The 17,903-nt window shown below is 39.9% G+C and overlaps 1 pseudogene; it reads right to left on the bottom strand.

Moving 5' to 3' along the window:
- Positions 1-8,047: 8,047 nt before the first annotated feature.
- Positions 8,048-8,572, bottom strand: LOC103275393 (annotated as a pseudogene).
- Between the last annotated feature and the right edge of the window lie 9,331 nt (positions 8,573-17,903).

Here is a 17,903-nt window from a genome sequence, read left to right as displayed (position 1 = left end):
GTCTAGATTATATAAGAAAATTTTCAAATGTCAGCAATAAAAAAAGAATCTGATTAGAAAATGGGCAAAAACACATAAACATTTCATAGAAGAAAATATACAGATGGAAAAAAAAAACACCAAAAAACAAACATGAAAATATGCTCAACATCGTTCATTATTAGGGAAATACAAATTAAAATAACAATGAAGTTATCACTACCCACCTATCAAAATGACTAAAGTCAAACACAGTGATAACTCAAAAGCTGGTGACATCAAGAAACTGGATCACTCATACGCTGCTGGTGGGAAAGCAATGTGGTACAGCCACTCAGGAAAACAGTTTGACAATGTCTTAATAAACTGAACATGCAACTAACATACAACTCAGCAACTGACTCCTGGCATTTAACCCAGAAATATGAAGAATTATGTTCACACCAGTACTTATACACAAATGTCTGGAGCATCTTTTTTTTTAATAGCCCCAAACTGGAAACAACCCAGATATACTTCTGTTGGAGAATGGTTAAACAAACTGTGACACATACTTGTCATAGAATACTTCTTAGCGTCTGGGCACAGTGGCTCAGCCTGTAATCCCAGCACTTTGGGAGCCCGAGGTGAGAAAATCGCCTGAGTCTGGGGGTTTGAGACCAGCCCAGGTATCTTGGCAAGACCTCATCTCTACAGTAAACCACAAAAACTAGCTGGGCATGGTGGTGTACATCTGTAGTTCCAGCTACTTGGAAGGCTGAAGCAGAAGAATCACCTAAGCCCAGCAGGTCGAGGCTGCGGTGGCCATGAGCGTGCCACTGCACTCCAGCCTGAGTGACAATAGTGAGACTCCAACTCGGAAGAAAGGAAGGAAGGAAGGAAGGAAGGAAGGAAGGAAGGAAGGAAGGAAGGAAGGAAGGAAGGAAGAAAATTACTTAGCAATAAAAGAAGAATAAGAGTTAGAGAAGAAAGATGGCAGAGTAGAGATTTTCAAGCATACCTCACCCATCAAAACACTGTGAAATAGTGAGGAAAGACCAACAGTGAACCCCAATTCAAGAAAGGACACCCCAGCTCTCAGGGAGAAGAAGACAGGCAAATAACCGTGCAACAGTTCTCTGCGGAGAAAAGTGAGTGCGAACCCAGAGCCGAAAACTCCTCTCAGAAACATATGTTTCTGCTTAACCCAGGCTATGGGAGAACACCCCATTTCTCCTGGGTCCCAGCTCTTAGGGGAAGGCTGAGAGAGAAGGAGTAAAGCCATAGATGTTCTCCCAAATGCAGGTTAGTGTTGAAGACACCATTTTTGATCCATGTCTGGGGTCTCAACAATAGCAACCTCTGCAGACATTTCAGTTTCTGCCCAGAGACAAGGCTGCTCGTTCTGGAACGGGGAAGAGGCCTCCCACAACCAGAGCATGGAGATCATCCCAGGGGAAATTACCCCAGCATTTGGAGCTGGACCTAGCACATCCCAGCTGTAGGCTACGAGCAGCAGAGGACCCCTCCCCTCACCCTCACCTCCCAAGCAATGTTTCTCTACCAGAGAGACAGGCTGCCAATGTCAGATCTGCAACCTGGTAACAGTCTCTGTGTGTCACTGCCTGGGCACCCCACCCCGTCCTGCCCCTCTGGGCAGTTACAGCAAGGGGTCCCAGCAACACTGAGGAACACCCAGAATAGCAGCCTAAACAACAGAAGCCTAGCAGGAGATCCCCCACTCCCATGCTGTATGGAGTCTATATACATATATATGCTACATGCATCCGGAGTAGAAGGAGAGTTGCTGCAGCCACATTTTCCTCCAGCCTTCCTCCCGGATTAGTTGTGGTAGCATGCCCCAGCAATACAGAGGAAAAGGAGGGCCCTCACTCCTATACAACTGGGAAAGCAATCTAAGTGGCAGGCTACCAGCAGGAGGAACCTCATCCTTCTGCACCTGAATCAGCAGCCTGAGCAGCAGGAGAGGTCTTGATTCTGTGATTTCTTTCAGGTAGTGAGGCCCGAAGCCAAGATCAGCTCCATGACCTGGAACTGGGCTGCAGATGTCATTGCCTGCCTCTCTGTTCTGTTGGGGAAGTGTGCCCCGACCCAGCACCAAGGATCAGGTGGTCCTCTGGATTAGTAGCCTAAGACACCCCACCCTTCCTGGGCAGTGATCCTTCTACAATGAGGCCCCCTGTGTTCCACACCGTAACACAACTAATCACCTGGAGTAGGCGCCTGAACCACCCCTCTCTCCAGGGGTAGAATCCTTGGTGCCATGGTGCTGTGCTCAATGCCCAGATATATCCCCAAGTATCTGGAGCTCCCACTCTAGTTTAGGAATCTAGATCACCCTCCCCTTCCCGAGCAGAGAACTTGAGACAGCAGAGATCCTCTAACTTCTTGCTGAGGCACACTTCTGATCATTCAGAGGCCACATACCAGACTCTGCCTTGAAGCAGGTAGCCTGTGCCTGTTATCAGTGGACTTGGCCCCATCCACCTTGGTTCTCTCCTTCCAGGGGTTGAACTGAGATCCCAAACTACAGTGCACTCTGCAGACCAGCTCACTGCTGAGACAATAGAGTACTTCTTCCAGTAAACAAAGATCAAGTAATACTTACAGTAGCCAGCTCTTACCCTTAGGTGCTACCTGCTGGCCTGGAGATTGAATGATGTATCACAACAGGTAATTTGAGGACACCAGCACACACCACTGAGGAGCAAGTCAAGCCCTGAACTGCAGCCCCACAGGAGGCAGAGAGCTGGCCCATGTCCCCACCACATCCACTACTGAGACACGAGATAGCTAGAAAAAGGTTAGGCAGACAGACAGGCGGGTACTCTGGTAACAATGTAGTGAACTCCCAGCAGGCCTCTCAGGCTCAGCAGTGGTAAACAAGCTCCCTGTGAGTCTCTCAAGCTAAAGCTTAAGTCCTCACTACTGGGATCGAAAGCAACCAATCAGTTTACCATTAGGTCCCTACCTTAATACTGGCCAATCAGAACAGCTACAGCTCACAGCTAGTGGGAGCCAATCAGCTTGGACTTAGAACTATATAAGTGCCAGGTTTTCGGCCCCAGATGGGCAACCCCTTCTGGCCCCCTCTCACTGTGGTAGCTTTTCTGTCCTCAATAAATCCTGCTTTCTCATTTTCTGGCTGTCCATGTCCCTCATTCTTCCTGGGCATGAGACAAGAACCTTGACTCTGAAGAGCTGGAACATGAGGAGCTGCAGAAGATCATCAGAGTCGAAAAGTCATGCACCCCAGAGGCTGGCTTGCCAGTCGACAGAGCCAGCTGAACCAGGAGAGCTACTGGAGTAAGGCAAGACTCCGAACCCAGGGGGCTAGGCTTGCCAGCCCACCAAACCAGCAACACTCTCAGGGCTTGGCTTGCCAGCCTGTTAGAGCCAACACCCTGGGGGTCGAGGCTTGCCAGCCCCGCTCATGATCCTCTATGGGGCTTGGCTGGCTGACCCATTGAGCTGACACTCTTGAAGCCCAGGCTGACCTGAAAAATCCACATCACTACATTGTTATTAAAATCAAGACTTGGGAAAGCCTACATTCAAAGGCTGTCTACATCAAAGGAACACAAACAGATTAGCCGTCATAGTTCATCAAGTTGAGAAAGATCCAGAGAAACAACTGAAAATATGAAATAACAGTGTTACTCTCCTCAAAGGGCCACACTAACTCTTCAACAACAGAACCTAATGAAAATGAAATACTGGCCAGGTGCAGTGGCTCACGCCTATAATATCAGCACTTTGGGAGTCCAAGGTGAGAGGATTGCCTAAATCCACAAGTTTGAGACCAGCCTGGGCAACTTGGAGATACCTCATCTCTACAATAAATCAAAAAATTGCAGGTGAGCGTGTGGCACATGCCTGTAGTTCCAGCTACTTGGAAGGCTGAGGTGGACAGATAGCCTGAGCCCAGCAGGTCAAGTTGCAGTAGCTGTGAGCATGCCAGTGCTCTCCAGCTTGGGCAACAGAGTGAGAATTCAATTCATAAAAAAAAAATAGAAAATGAAATACCTGAAATATTAGATAATGAAAAAAGAATATTGATCATAAAGAAGACCAATGAGATGCAAGATAAATCTGATAACTAACACAAAGAAATTAACAGAACAGAATTAATTCAGGAGGTGAAAGGAGAGATTGACAACATTAAAAACAAACAAACAAACAAAAACTCCTCAATGGTAGAGATACAAAACACAATACAAACCTGTAGCAGTAGGCTAGACCAAGTGGAAGAAAGATTCTCAGATATGGAAGACAGGTTCTTCAAACTAACCCAATCAGAAAGAAATAAAGAAAAAAGAATTAAGAAGAATAAGCAAACCCTACAAGAAATATGGCACTATGTAAAGCAACCAAGCCTACAAATCATAGGCATTTCAAAAGAAGAACAAATTAAAAGTATGGAAAATATATTCAAGGAAATAATTCAAGAAAACTTGGTTGATCTTGAGAGACCTAGACATCCAAATACAAGAAGCCCAAAGAATTCCTGCAAGATCCATAGCAAGAAGAACCTCACCAAGGTCCATCATTGTCAGATTCTCCAAAGTTAACAGAAAAAAAAATGTCCTAAGAGAATGGGGCCCTATTTTCAAACTCCTTAAATTAAAAAAAAAATAAATGCCAGCCAAGAATCTTTAATCCAGCCAAACTAAGCTTTATAAATGGAGGAATAAAGTCCTTCCTCAACAAACAAACATTAACTACTAAGCCAGCTCTACTAGAGATGCTCAAAGGAGTTCTAAACTTAGACACAAAAAGATGACTCTCTCTATCACAAAAGATCACATAAGTACAAAGCTCACAGAACTATAAAGCAAGTACACATTTGAATGCCCAAACCAGCTAACTTGCAACACTGTGGCAGGAACAAAACCTTACATATCAATATTAATCCTGAATATAAATGACCTAAAAGTTCCACTTAAAAGAATTAGAGTAGTAAATGAAAAAAACAAGATCCAACCATATGCTACCTACAAGAGACTCACTTATTAGCCAGAGACAATCATAGACTCAAAGTAAATAGGTAAAAAAAGATACATCAGGTAAATGGAAAACAAAAATGAGCATGAGTAGCCATCCTCATATCAGACAGCTCAAACCTTAAATCAAAAACAGTTAACAAAAAAACCAGAAGATTTAACTATCTTAAACATATATGCAATGGACACCAAAGCACCCAAATTAATGAAGCAAATGATACTTGATCTTAGAAAGCATATCAATAGCAATACCATAATGGTGGGTGATCTCAGCACCTCACTGACATCATTAGACTAGATCCCTGAAGCAGAAAATTAACAAGGAAACATTGAACTTAAACTGGACTACAGACCAAATGGACCTGACAAACATCTATAGAACTTTCTTCCCAACAATTGCAGAATATACATTTCTCATCTCTGCATGGAACATTCTCCAAAATAAACCATATGCTTGGTTATAAAGCAAGTCTCAATACATTTAAAAACATAAAAATCATTGGACCACAGTGGAATAAAATCAGACATTAACACTAAGAGGAGCTTGAAAACTATACCACAACATGGGAACTGAAAAACTCACTCTTGAATGACCCAGGTAAACAATGAAATTAAGAAAGAAATATAAAAAATTGTTGAAACAAATGAAAATAGTGATATAACATACTAAAACCTCTGGGACACAGCAAAAACAGTTCTGAGAGAGAAGCTTATAGCATTAAATGCCTACATCAAAAAGATAGATCAGGCCAGGTTTGGTGGCTCAGCCTGTAATCCCAGCAATTTGGGAGGCCGAGGTGAGGGGATTGCCTGAGCCCGCAGGTTCGAAATTAGTCTGTGCAACTTGGTGAGACCTTGACTCTACAATAAATAAATAAATAATTAGCCAGGTGTGGTAGCATGTGCCTGTAGTTCCAACTATTTGGAAGGCTGAGGCGGAAGGATTGCCAGAGCCCAGCAGGTCGACACTGGGGTGGCTGTGAGAGTGCCACTGTACTCCAGCCTGGGTGATGGAGTGAGACTCCAACTAAAAAAAAAAAAAAAAAAGAAAGAGCAGAAGGCAACAGCTTAACCTTGCACGTCAAGGAACTAGAAACACAAGAACAATCTTAACCTAAAGCTAATATAAGAAAAGAAATAACAAAAATCAAAGCAGAACTAAATGAGATTGAGGTAAAAAAAAAAGATACATAGGGTCAGTGAATCAAAAAGTTGACTCTTTGAAAGGATAAAGAAAATCAGCAGACTGCTGGCTAGACTAACCAAGAAAAAAGAGAGAACACTCAAATAAATTCAATCAGAAATGACAGGTGACATAACTATTGATACCACAGAAATAAAAAAAAATAATAAGTGACTGCTATGAATATCTCTATGGCAACAAACTGGAAAACTAGGGGAAATGGATAAATTCCTGGAAAAATGCAACCTCAGACCCAGGAAGAAATAAATACCCTGAATAGACCAGTAATGAGCAATGAAGTTGAATCAGTAATAAGAAAAATCTCCCAGCAACAACAAAAAAAGCCCAGGGACAGATGGATTCACAGCCAAATTTTTTTTTTTTTTTTTGAGTTGGAGTCTCACTCTGTCACCCAGACTGGAGTGCAGTGGCCGCTCCCGGCCATCGCAGCCTCGACTTGCTGGGCTCCGGTGATCCTTCCGAATAGCTGGAATTACAGGCACGCACTACCACGCCCAGCTAATTTTTTGATTTATTGTAGAGATGAGGTCTCTGCCCAGGTGGGTCTTGAACCCGTGGGTTCAGGCAGTCCACTCATCTCAGCCTCCCAAAGGCATGGGATTACAGGCTGAGCCACCGAGCCAGGCTCAAATTTTAACAAATGTACAAAGAAGAACTGGTACCAATCCTACTGAAATTATTACAGAAGATCAAGGAGGAGGGACCTCTCTCTGATTCATTCTATAAAATCAGTATTACACTGACATCAAAACCAGGCCAGTACACAATAGCAAAAGAAAACTACAGGCCTATTTACCTGATGAATATACAGAGAGTGCCTAAAAAAGTACACGCATTTTAAGAAGGGGGAAATAAACTGTTTTGAAATTGTAATACTCAGTATATACCGATAACCAAAGATGAATACAAGTTGTGCTTCACTTCTGCAATCACAGGAGGTGCTCAAAGTGGTTACCATCAGCAGCCAGACACTTCTGATTATGGCAAGCTACTGCAGGACTTGTTGGTGTACAAGCCCTCCTGGATCTTCCCTTGTGCATATCACACATGGTGCCATGCATCTCAAGCTGATCACAAATGTGTGCAATTGTTAGGGCTAAGTTGGAGGTTCTGTTGCATAGTCATGCCTCTATTGTCATTGTACTTCCACAATGTGCTCAAATTTTAAATATCACTTAAAAATGGTCTTGCACTTCTTGAATGACAACCATGCTTCCACCATTTTCTTTGTCTGTCCTGATTGTCACATGGTGACACTATCATTCATTTGATTATTGCCATCTTTTGAATGAACATTGTACTACACAATGCTATCGTAATTCAATTCAAATTTGAAAAGTAATACATAGATAACTTCTCTTAAAATGTGTATACAGTTTTTGGCACCCCCAGTAGATGCAAAAATCTTTAACAAAACCTAATTCAATAGCATATAAAAAAAATTATCCATCAAAACCAGGTGGGTTTTATTCTGGGATGCAAAGATCGTTCAATATCTGCAAATCAATAAGCATGATCCAACACATAAACAGAAGTAAAAATAAAACCATATGATTGTCTCAATAGATGCAGAAAAGGAATTCAACAAAATCCAGCTTCCTTTCATGATAAAAACCCGTAACAAACTGGGCATTGAAGGAACATATCTCATAATAATAAGAGCCATATATGACAAACTCACAGTCATACTTTTTTCTAACCAACTAAAACATATTTATTTAATATACATAACAAGGACTCAATTAAAGAATTCATTTAAAAAATAAAGATAACACCTCAGCTCAGGATCAAGGAAAAGATAGACAATCAAAGGAAAAGATAAAATAAAAAGACAACACAAGGAAAAGCTGGGTAGCCAAGGTCAAGGCTCCTGACTGGAGAGCTGCTTTGAGGGTATTTCTTAAAAGCTGTGGGGTTTTCCCAGAACTTGGCAGTATGTGTGTTTAAAGGGCTATTGAGGTTGGGTTCTCCTAACAGGCTTTGGATGGAGAGCAGCATGGTCCTCATGCCATAGAGGGCAGACTACTTGTCCTTCAGGATGTCCATGCAGATGTTACACTGAGTGTACATTTGGGGTGGTAGCAGGGCATAAGGAACTTCACTATGGGCATATTATAAGGGTAGTCGCTAGGGAACTCCAGGGAGAGCTTATACCTTAGGTCATCATATACTGTCCCTGCTGCTCCATGGATGGTCCCCACCATTTGAAAAGGTTGTCTGATTTGGGGAAAGCAGAAATTCCTTTGTCACCAGACATCATGAGGGTTGTCAACTCCTGTTGTAGCCTTTTGCCCATGGGACTCTGGGCAGTGCCCCCATTAGGCTTGGCTCCTTTACATGTGGTGGTGATGCTGGTGGTGCCTAAGTTGTGGTTTTGGGAAGCCATCTGGAAGGCACTGGCAGGGAGACAGGAACTCAGAGAACACAACTGTAACTGTCCTATGTCATATTTAATTGGGGAAAACTGAAAACATTTCCTTCTCAGAAAAGGAACAAGACAGGGATGTCCACTCTCACTACTCTTATTTAACATTGTACTGTAAGTCCTAACAAGAGCAACCTGGCAAGAGAAAGAAATCCATATTTGCAAGGAGGAAGTCAAATTATCCCTATTTGTGGATGATATGATGGTATACTCAGAAAATGGTAAAGACTCCTCCAAGAAGATTCTAGACCTGATAAATGACTTTAGTAAAGTCTCAGGATACAAAATCAATGTACAAAGATCTGTAGCATTCCTACACACCAATAATGCTCAAGTTAAGAACCAAATCAAGAGCTCAATCCCATTCACACTAGACACACACACACACACACACACACACACACACACACACACCACCTTGGAATACACCTAATTAGCAAGGTGAAAGATCTCTACAAGGAGAATTACAAAACTGATGAAAAAAATCAAATAAATGTAAGAACATCCAATGTTCCATGGATTGGAAGAATAAATATTGTTAAAATGGCAATACTTCCCAAAGCATTCTACAGATTCAGTGCAATTCCGATCAAAATATCAACTTTGTTCTTCACAGAACTAGAAAAAGCAATCTTAAGATTTATATGGATCCAAAGCTGGGCACAGTGATTCATGCCTGTATTCTCAGCACTTTGGGAAGTTGAGGCAGGAGGATTGCTTGAGCCCAGGAGTTTGAGACCAGTCTGGACAACATAGTGAGACCTTGTCTCTAAAATAAATTTAAAAAATAAATAAATAGCCAGACATGGTGGTGCACACTTGTAGTCCTAGCTACTTGGGAAGCTGAGGAGGAAGGATTGCTTGAGCCTAGGAGGTTGAGGCTGGGATGAGCTGTGATCATGCCACTGCACTCCAGTCTGGGCAGCAGAGTGAGACCCTGACTCAAAAAAAATTACATGAAACCAAAAATAAACCAAAAAAATGATATGAAACCAAAAATTAAATAGTCAAAGTAATTCTAAACAAAAAGAAGAGTTGCAGAGGTATCACATTGCCTGACTTCAAATTATTTTATAAAGCTAGAGTAACTAAAACAGCATGGTACTGATATAAGAATAGGCAGATAGATCAATGGACGGATAGAGAACCCAGAAATAAAACCATATACCTACAACCAACTGATTTTGACAAAGCTGACAAAAATAAACAATGGGGAAATGACATGTTATTCAATAAATGGTTCTGGGAAAATTGGTTAGCCATATGCAAAAGAATGAAACTGGACCCCTATCTGTCATCATATAATACAAATTAACTCAAGGTGGATTAAAGATTTAAATGTAAGACCCGAAACTGTAAGAATTCTAGAAGAAAACCTGGGAAACACTCTTCTGGGCATTGGCCTAGGCATTGGTCTAGGGAAAGAATTTATGATGAAGACCCTAAAAGCAACTGCAACAAAAACAAAAATAGACAAATGAGACTTAATTAAACTAAAAAGCATAAGCACAGCATAAAAGGCAAAGCATAAGAAATAATCAACAGAGTGAACAGAAAATGTACTAAATGGGAAAAAATATTTGCAAATTACACCTCAGACAAAGGGTTAATTCTGGCAAATATCCAGAATCTACAAGGCACTCAAACAAATCAACATGAAACAAAACAAATAACCCTATCAAAAAGTGAGCAAAGGACTTCAATAGACATGTCTCAAAAGAAGACACAGAAGTGACTAACAAACATATGAAAAAATGCTCAACATTATTAATAATCAGAGAAATGCAAATTAAAACCAAAATGATAGAAAGCTGGGGTGGAAGGATCTCCTGAGCCCAGCAGCTCAAGGCTGCAATAGCTATGACTGTGCCACTGCACTTCAGCCTGGGGAACAGAGTGAGGCTCCAAACCAAAAAAAGAAAAAGAAAAGAAATACATAAAAGAAAAGAAAAAAGTGAGATGTCACTGCATATTAGTCAGAATAGCTATTATTAGAAAGTCAATGAACAACATATGTTGGCACAGTTGTGGATAAAATGGAACATTCATTCACTGTTGGTGGTGGGGTTGTAAATTAGTTCAACCTTTATGGAAAACAGTTTGAAGATGTCTCAAGAAACTAAAAATTGAATTGCCATTTGACCCAGAAATTCCACTACTAGGGATCTACCCAAAGGAAAATAAATCAATATATTTGAAAAGATACCTGCACTTATATTTTCATTGCAGTACTATTCACAATAGCAAAATCATGAAACCAACCTAAGTGCTCACCAACAATTGACTGGATAAAGAAAAACGGTGTATATATATATACACACACATATACATGTATATATATTATATGCGTGTGTGTGTGTGTGTGTGTGTGCATACACACTAATGGAATACTACGTAGCCATAAAAAAGAATGATATCATGCCCTTTGCAGCAACACATATGGAGTTAGAGAATCATCATCCTAAATGAACTGACTCAGAAACAGAAAACGAAGTACTGCATGCTCTCACATGTGGGAGATAAATGATCACGAAGGTGGAAATAATAGACACTGGGGACACCAATAAAGGGGTAGTGAAGAGGGGGACTATGGTTTAGAAGTTACTTATTGGGTACAACAGTCACTATCTGGAGAATGGGCCACCTGAGACTCAATTCTCACCACTGCACTGTATGTCCATGTAACATACACGCAGGTGTACCTCTTGAATCTAAAATGAAAATGGGGAAAAAATTTTTAAAAATGAACTACTGACATACACAACAACCTGGATGAAAATCTAGAGAATTATTGTGAGTGAAAAAAGCTAATCCCAAAGGTTATATATGCAATGATTTTATTTATATGACATTCTTGAAACAAATCCTAGAAATGGAGAATTCGTGTTTGGTTAGGAAAAATGGGGGTGGGAGGTTAAGTGAAACTGACTGCCTATAAAAGGGCAACATGAGGAATCTCTGTGGTCATAGAAATGTTCTGATCTTGACTCTATTAATGTAATATGCTGGTTTTGACACTGTACTATAGTGTTCCGAGATGTTACTACTGAGAGAAAACTGGGTAAAGAGTACACAGAATCTCTGTATTTCTTACAAGTGCATGAAAATCTACAATTACTTCAAAATAAAAACTTTAACTTAAAAAAGCGAAATATACGCCTACTATTGGACCTAGTCTTTCCACTCCTAGATATTTATCCAAGAGCAACTAAGGCATATGTCCATACAAAGATTTGAACATAAGTGTTTATAGCTGTCTTATTTGTAAGAATCTAAACCTGGAAACAATTCAAATGACCTAATAAACATTGTAGCATATCCAAACAATGAAAGATTACTCAGCAATAAAATGAACTGAACTTTTGATACACACAACAATATGGATAGATCTCAATATAATAGGCTGAGTCAAAAAAGTTAGACAAACATAAAATTCTAGAAATGAGTATTGATCTAGAGTCACAGAAAACAGATCAGATGCCTTCACAGGTACATTTCTTTTTCTTTTTCTTTTTTCTCTTTTAAAAATTTATTTTGTATGGACAGAAGCCTCGCTATGTTGCCCAGGCTGGTCTCTAACTCCTGACCTCAAGCAATCCTTCCATTTCAGCCTCCCCAAGTGTTGAGATTACAGGTGCGCCTTTGTTAAAGGGAGAGTTTGTATTAGGATTAGGATCTAAAGCAGTTGGAGAGATCACAAAGAACTAAAAATAGATTTATCATTCAACCCAGCAATCTCACTACTGGGTATATACCCAAAAGATCATAAATCATTATACCAAAAGACATCCATGCTTGTATGTTTTTTTCTTTTCCTTTTTTTTTTTTGAGTTGGGTTCTCACTCTGTCACCCAAGCTGGAGTGCAGTGGCATGCTCACAGCTGACAACAGCCTCAAATTCCTGGGCTGAAGCAATCCTCCCACCATAGCCTCCACAGGTGCATTTCAATGCTTATCAGATGGTATAGCTCAAACATCTGAAGCTTATTGCATATCAAATTATAACTCAAAAATATGTAAAAATAACAATTTCCTTGGTATTTCTACAGAATTCAAAAAAATGTTTATTACAGGTTGAGCTTTGAAGCTAGAAGCTTTAGGGTTAGAAGACCTGGGATGAAGTCACATCTCCATTATTTATTAAGTATGTGACTTTAGGGCAGCTAAAATCAGTTTTCACATCTATAAAATGGATATAACAAAAGTACATCTCTCAAAATATTCTTCAAAAGATTGAAGGTAATAATGCAGCACTTAGCACATTGCCTATCAAGTGGTCAGTGCTCAGAAATGTCCATTGCTGCTATCATTAATGACACATAGTGACCTTTTAACAACAGGGACTATATTTTATATTCTTACTAGCGAACTGTTAAACAAAGTACACTTTCAGTTATAGCTAGATAGGAGGAATAAGTTTCAGTGTTCTACACCACTGTAGGATAACTGTAGTTAGCAATAATACATGGTTTCAAATAGCTAGATAGAGGATATTGAATGTTCCCAACACAAAGAAATAATGTGTGAGATGATATATAAATCCTGATCTGATCGCTGTACATTATATGTATCAAAACATCTCTATGTATCCATGAATACGTATAATCATTTTCTGTCAATTAAAAAAATACCTCATGTACAAGGGTGACTGCATAATGAACATTTGTGTACCTAACCCTGAATTGTATCCCACATCTTTAAGATCAAAAATAAAATAAAATAAACAAATTGAGTGGGGTAAATAATCTTTAGCCATTCTTCAGTATTTGAGCATTTGGGCCATTTCCGGATGTTTTTTATTTCTGTTAAAATGTGCATATCTATAATATGTTGGCACAGTAATTATACAAATTCTCCCCCCACCCTCATTTCAGCTTATTTCTTGGGATATGTTGTGGGGAATAACAGTATCACAGTAGAGAGCATGATTAAAAGGTTGGATTGTGGTGGCTATTTTATTTTCTCTAAGATACTTTCCATCTCCTGTACATCATTCCCTTTTCTCTGGAGAATGTATAAGGAGGAGAGTGGTCCAGAGAGCACGGTCATTCAGGGTGCTCATCTTCATTGACTAGGTCTCTCATTGTCCTCTGGGTAATGACTGGTTTGTGAGTGTTAGGGGAAGGGCATGTGACCCGAGTGTCTAATCAAAGTCGATGTTGGAGAGAGAACAGTACAGTCCTTTTTTTCTTTTGGATCTTGAGATGTAGGATTTAGGCCTTAGATGGTCAACAGCTCAGTATTCAATAGCATGAACAACTCCAGGCTTCTTCAAAAGTTATAGAAGAATGCAGTTTTTACTTATTTAGGAAAGTCCTGGCCAATATGATTGGTTTTATGATTTTTCTTCTCTAAATGCTCTCAATTCACTGTCCTGAAATACTACTCATTTGTATCACCAGTAATGTATGAATGAACATAGATTCACATTGTCCCACCCACACGATGTCTTAGAATTTTTAAAAATTGCATTTATTAATTTAATAGGTTAGAGGGCCATCTAAGTTTAGAATTCTAGACCAGTAGACCATCTTGTCACAGATTGCTTTTGTCAGACTCCTTAAGAAATGCAACACAGAGGACTCCGCAGCCCAATGCATAATCTATACTTCTAAATAAAGCGTCTGACTCAATCTTTACTTGCTTTACAACACCAGTGAGTTGGCCTGAATAGTAAACTCAGTGTCTTCACCCTTTCGCTGAAGTCCTAAAGTCACCATTGAGATAGGCTTAGAGCCCGGCTGTGGCTGTCTTCAACATTCTTGAGCGCCCTCCGTCCCTCACTATCACTTGCCACAGTGGAGAAATGCAAAGAGGAAAGCAAGCTAGGAAGAAATAGAACTGAAGAAGATTTTCATTATTTTCTCACTTTTCCCAGCAAAGCTTCTGTCTCTTGAGCCAATAATGAGTAAAGCATTGTTAGTACATAGCTACACAGTTACTACATAACTACCATTTATTTAATGCCTATTAGGAGTTGGGTCGTAGGTTTACATAGTCATCTTAATCCTCATAACAATCTGCTAAGGTTGATGTTGTTATCCAGTGAACAGATAATGAAACCAAATTTAGGGGAGATTAAATAAATTGCCCAGGTTCCCATGTAAGTAAAGAACAGAGCCAAGATTTAGCTCCTGACCCGGACATCTGACCTTTCTGATAAGGAGCATACTGTTCTGCTGAGACAGCCTCATTCTGAAGGCGTGATATTTGGCAATGGTTCTCTTTACACGACATATACAGAAAGACAGAAGGTGCTTTTTAAAAAATGCTTATTAGTAAGAAAAACACTACTGTCATCAAAAATAAATTGTACACACAGCTTTGGGATCCAGAGAACCTCTTGAATGCCTTTTCTTGCTGTAGAGAAATCGATCAAAAAAAAAAAAGGAAAGCAAACCATCAATGCACATGATATTAACAGATTTTAAATGATCTCTGGGCCACCAAATGCTACCAAAATCTTCTAAGGTCTAACATGACTGGTGAAATTATCTTGTGTGGTCAATTTAAAATATGTTAGTTACATTTATATTCCACAGGTGTTACATTTGTAATTTATTATGTGTTTTGGGTCTTTGTATGGAGCAACATATTTATAAAAATTATTTTGGAACTTGGAGCATTACGTTTTTTGTTTTAAGATATGATGGGGGGCTATAGCTGTGTGAGTGGGGACCCAAAGAATTATGTTTTGGAGGGCGAGCCCCTTGTAGTACAGGTTTCCCCCCCAGGTAAATATTTGGGAACCCATCAGCATCAGTGTACCAACTCTCATTGTGAGAGGCTGAGTTAGGCGTCAATGGTTTGATGTTTGTTTGCTTTTGGAAATTCTTGCAACATATCTACCCATTTCATGATGGGTGATTTAAGAGCGCACCTGCTCACACCCTGCTGAGTATTCAGCAGTTTTTGACAAAAAAAGACTTGATCCCCATGCCCCACCCTCCCTATTTCACCCCATCTCATCAGAGTGATTTTTGTTTGTTTGTTTTCCCAGATGATAAAAGTCCTCAAAGGGAAATGTTTTGCTGATGTGGAAGAGGTGAAACCAAAAATGGCAGAAGCACTAGAAGGTATCAAAATTGATGAGTTCAAAAACTGTTTTGAGCAGTGGAAAAGTGTCTGGATAAGTGTATTGTATGAAATGGGGAGTACTTTGATGGTGACTGAAGTTTAAACATGTGAGAATAAATATACAATTTTTTATAAATAAATTCTGAGGGATTTTTTTGAGTCCTCATCGTGTATTTTGTCAGGTACACAAATACCCAATTATAAAGTTGTTCTTAAGTGAAAATACAAATGTTACGTTAAAATTTCTAATATCAGCCGGGCTCGGTGGCTCAGTCTGTAATCCCAGCACTTTGGGGGAGCCGGGGTGAGTGGATTGCCTGAGCCCGCAGGTTTGAGACCCTCCTGGGCAACTTGGCTAGACCTCGTCTCTACAATAAATAAAAAATTAGCCAGGTGTGGTAGCACATGCCTGTAGTTCTGGCTACTTGAAAGGCTGAGGAGGAAGGATGGCCGCAGCCCAGCAGGTCGAGGCTGGGGTGGCCAGGAGCATGCCACTGCACTCCAGTTGGGGCGACGGAGTGAGACTCCAACTCAAAAAAAAAAAAAAAAAAATTCTAGTATCTCATATAGCAATAGCCCCATTTGTCCTTTTCAGTTGCTCCCTCACACTTTCTTGATATCATAACAACAAAAAGTGTTAGATTTTAGAACAGCAAGCTTCACCTTATTCTTTTTTAAAATTATTTAATTTTCAATTTGAAATATGCGGGATTCAATACAGTGTTAGGTATACAGATGTTCATTATGCAGGTACCCTTGCTGATGAGGTGTGCCTCTTCCATCCCCTGGCAGTTTCCCACTACTGCCAATCCCGCCTTCCCCTCCCCTGGCAGCTTCCTACTATGCTAATCCCTTTCTTAGAGTATTATGATAGTTGTTCAAGGTCCACTTATAAGTGAGGACATGTAATACTCAGTTCTTTGTTTCTGTGATAGATCACTCAGTATTATAGCCTCTAAATCCATCCAAATTGCTGCAAAGTTCATAATGTTGTCCTTCTTTATAGTTGCATAATATTCCATCGTGTATATGTACCACATTTATCCATTCCTCTTTCGATGGCAGCACAGTTAATTCCATGTTTTTGCTATTGTGAACAATGCTGCAGTAGACATATGTGTGCAGGTATCTTTTTCATAAAGTGATTTAAGTTCCTCTGGGTATATTCCCAGTAGGGGGATTGCGGGGTCATATGGGGGGATCAATTTTTTTATCTTTTAGGAATCGCCACATTGTTTTCCACAGAGGCTGTACTAGTTTATACACTCCTACCAACAGTGTAGAAGTGTTCCCTTTTTGTGGATCTTCTCCAGCGTCTGTTGTTTTTGAGTTATTGATGATGGCCATCCCAACTGGAGTTAGGTGGTATCTCAGTGTGGTTTTAATTTGCATTTCTTTGATGACTAGTGAGGGTGAGCATTTTTTCATGTATCTGTTGTCTGCTTGTATGTTCTTCTTTTGAAAAGTATCTATTCATATCTTTTATATGAATACACTTTGTAAGGGGGCTGTTTGTTTTTTTCTTTTTGGCACCTTTGAGTTCCTTGTAGATCCCAGAAGTTAGACCTTTGTCAGATATACAGTTGGCAAATATTTTTTCCCAGTCTGTGGGCTGTTTCCCCACTCTCTGAAATGTTTTTTTGGCTTTGCAGAACTTTTCAGTTTGATGAGGTCCCACTTATCTATCTTATCTCTTATGGCATGGGCACTTGGGGTTTTGATCAGGAAATGGCTGCCAGTTCCAATTTCCATAAGGATATCTCCTGTGTTTTCTAAGGTTCTTATATTTTGAGGTTTGAAGTTTAGGTCTTTGATCCCTTTAGAGTTAATGTTTGTGTATAGAAATAGGTAGGGGTCCTATTTTAATCTTCTGCATGTGGTCAGTCTGTTTTCCCAGCACCATTTACTGAATAAGTTCTCCTCTCCCCAGTGGTTGATGGTGGAATCTATGTCAAATATGAGTTGGTTGAGAAATTGAGGCTTTGCTTCTGTAATCTCTGTCCTGTTCCACTGTCTATATACCTGTTCTTGTACCAATACCAGGCTGTTTTGATTATTGTAGTTTTATAATAAAGCTTAAAGTCTTGGCACATGATGCCTCCTGCTTTTTTTTTCTTCTTTTTTTCTGAGGATTGTTTTGGCTATTCATGGTCGTTTATGTTTCCATGTGAATTTTTGTATTGTCATTTAAAGGTCTGAGAAGAATGCTGGTAAT

This window comes from Carlito syrichta, unplaced genomic scaffold (genome assembly GCF_000164805.1).
Source record: "Carlito syrichta isolate Samal-C Ts95f unplaced genomic scaffold, Tarsius_syrichta-2.0.1 Scaffold315426, whole genome shotgun sequence".
Lineage (NCBI taxonomy): Eukaryota > Metazoa > Chordata > Mammalia > Primates > Tarsiidae > Carlito > Carlito syrichta.
Note: the sequence above shows the minus strand (reverse complement) of the source record. Positions and strands in the feature narration are given on the sequence as shown.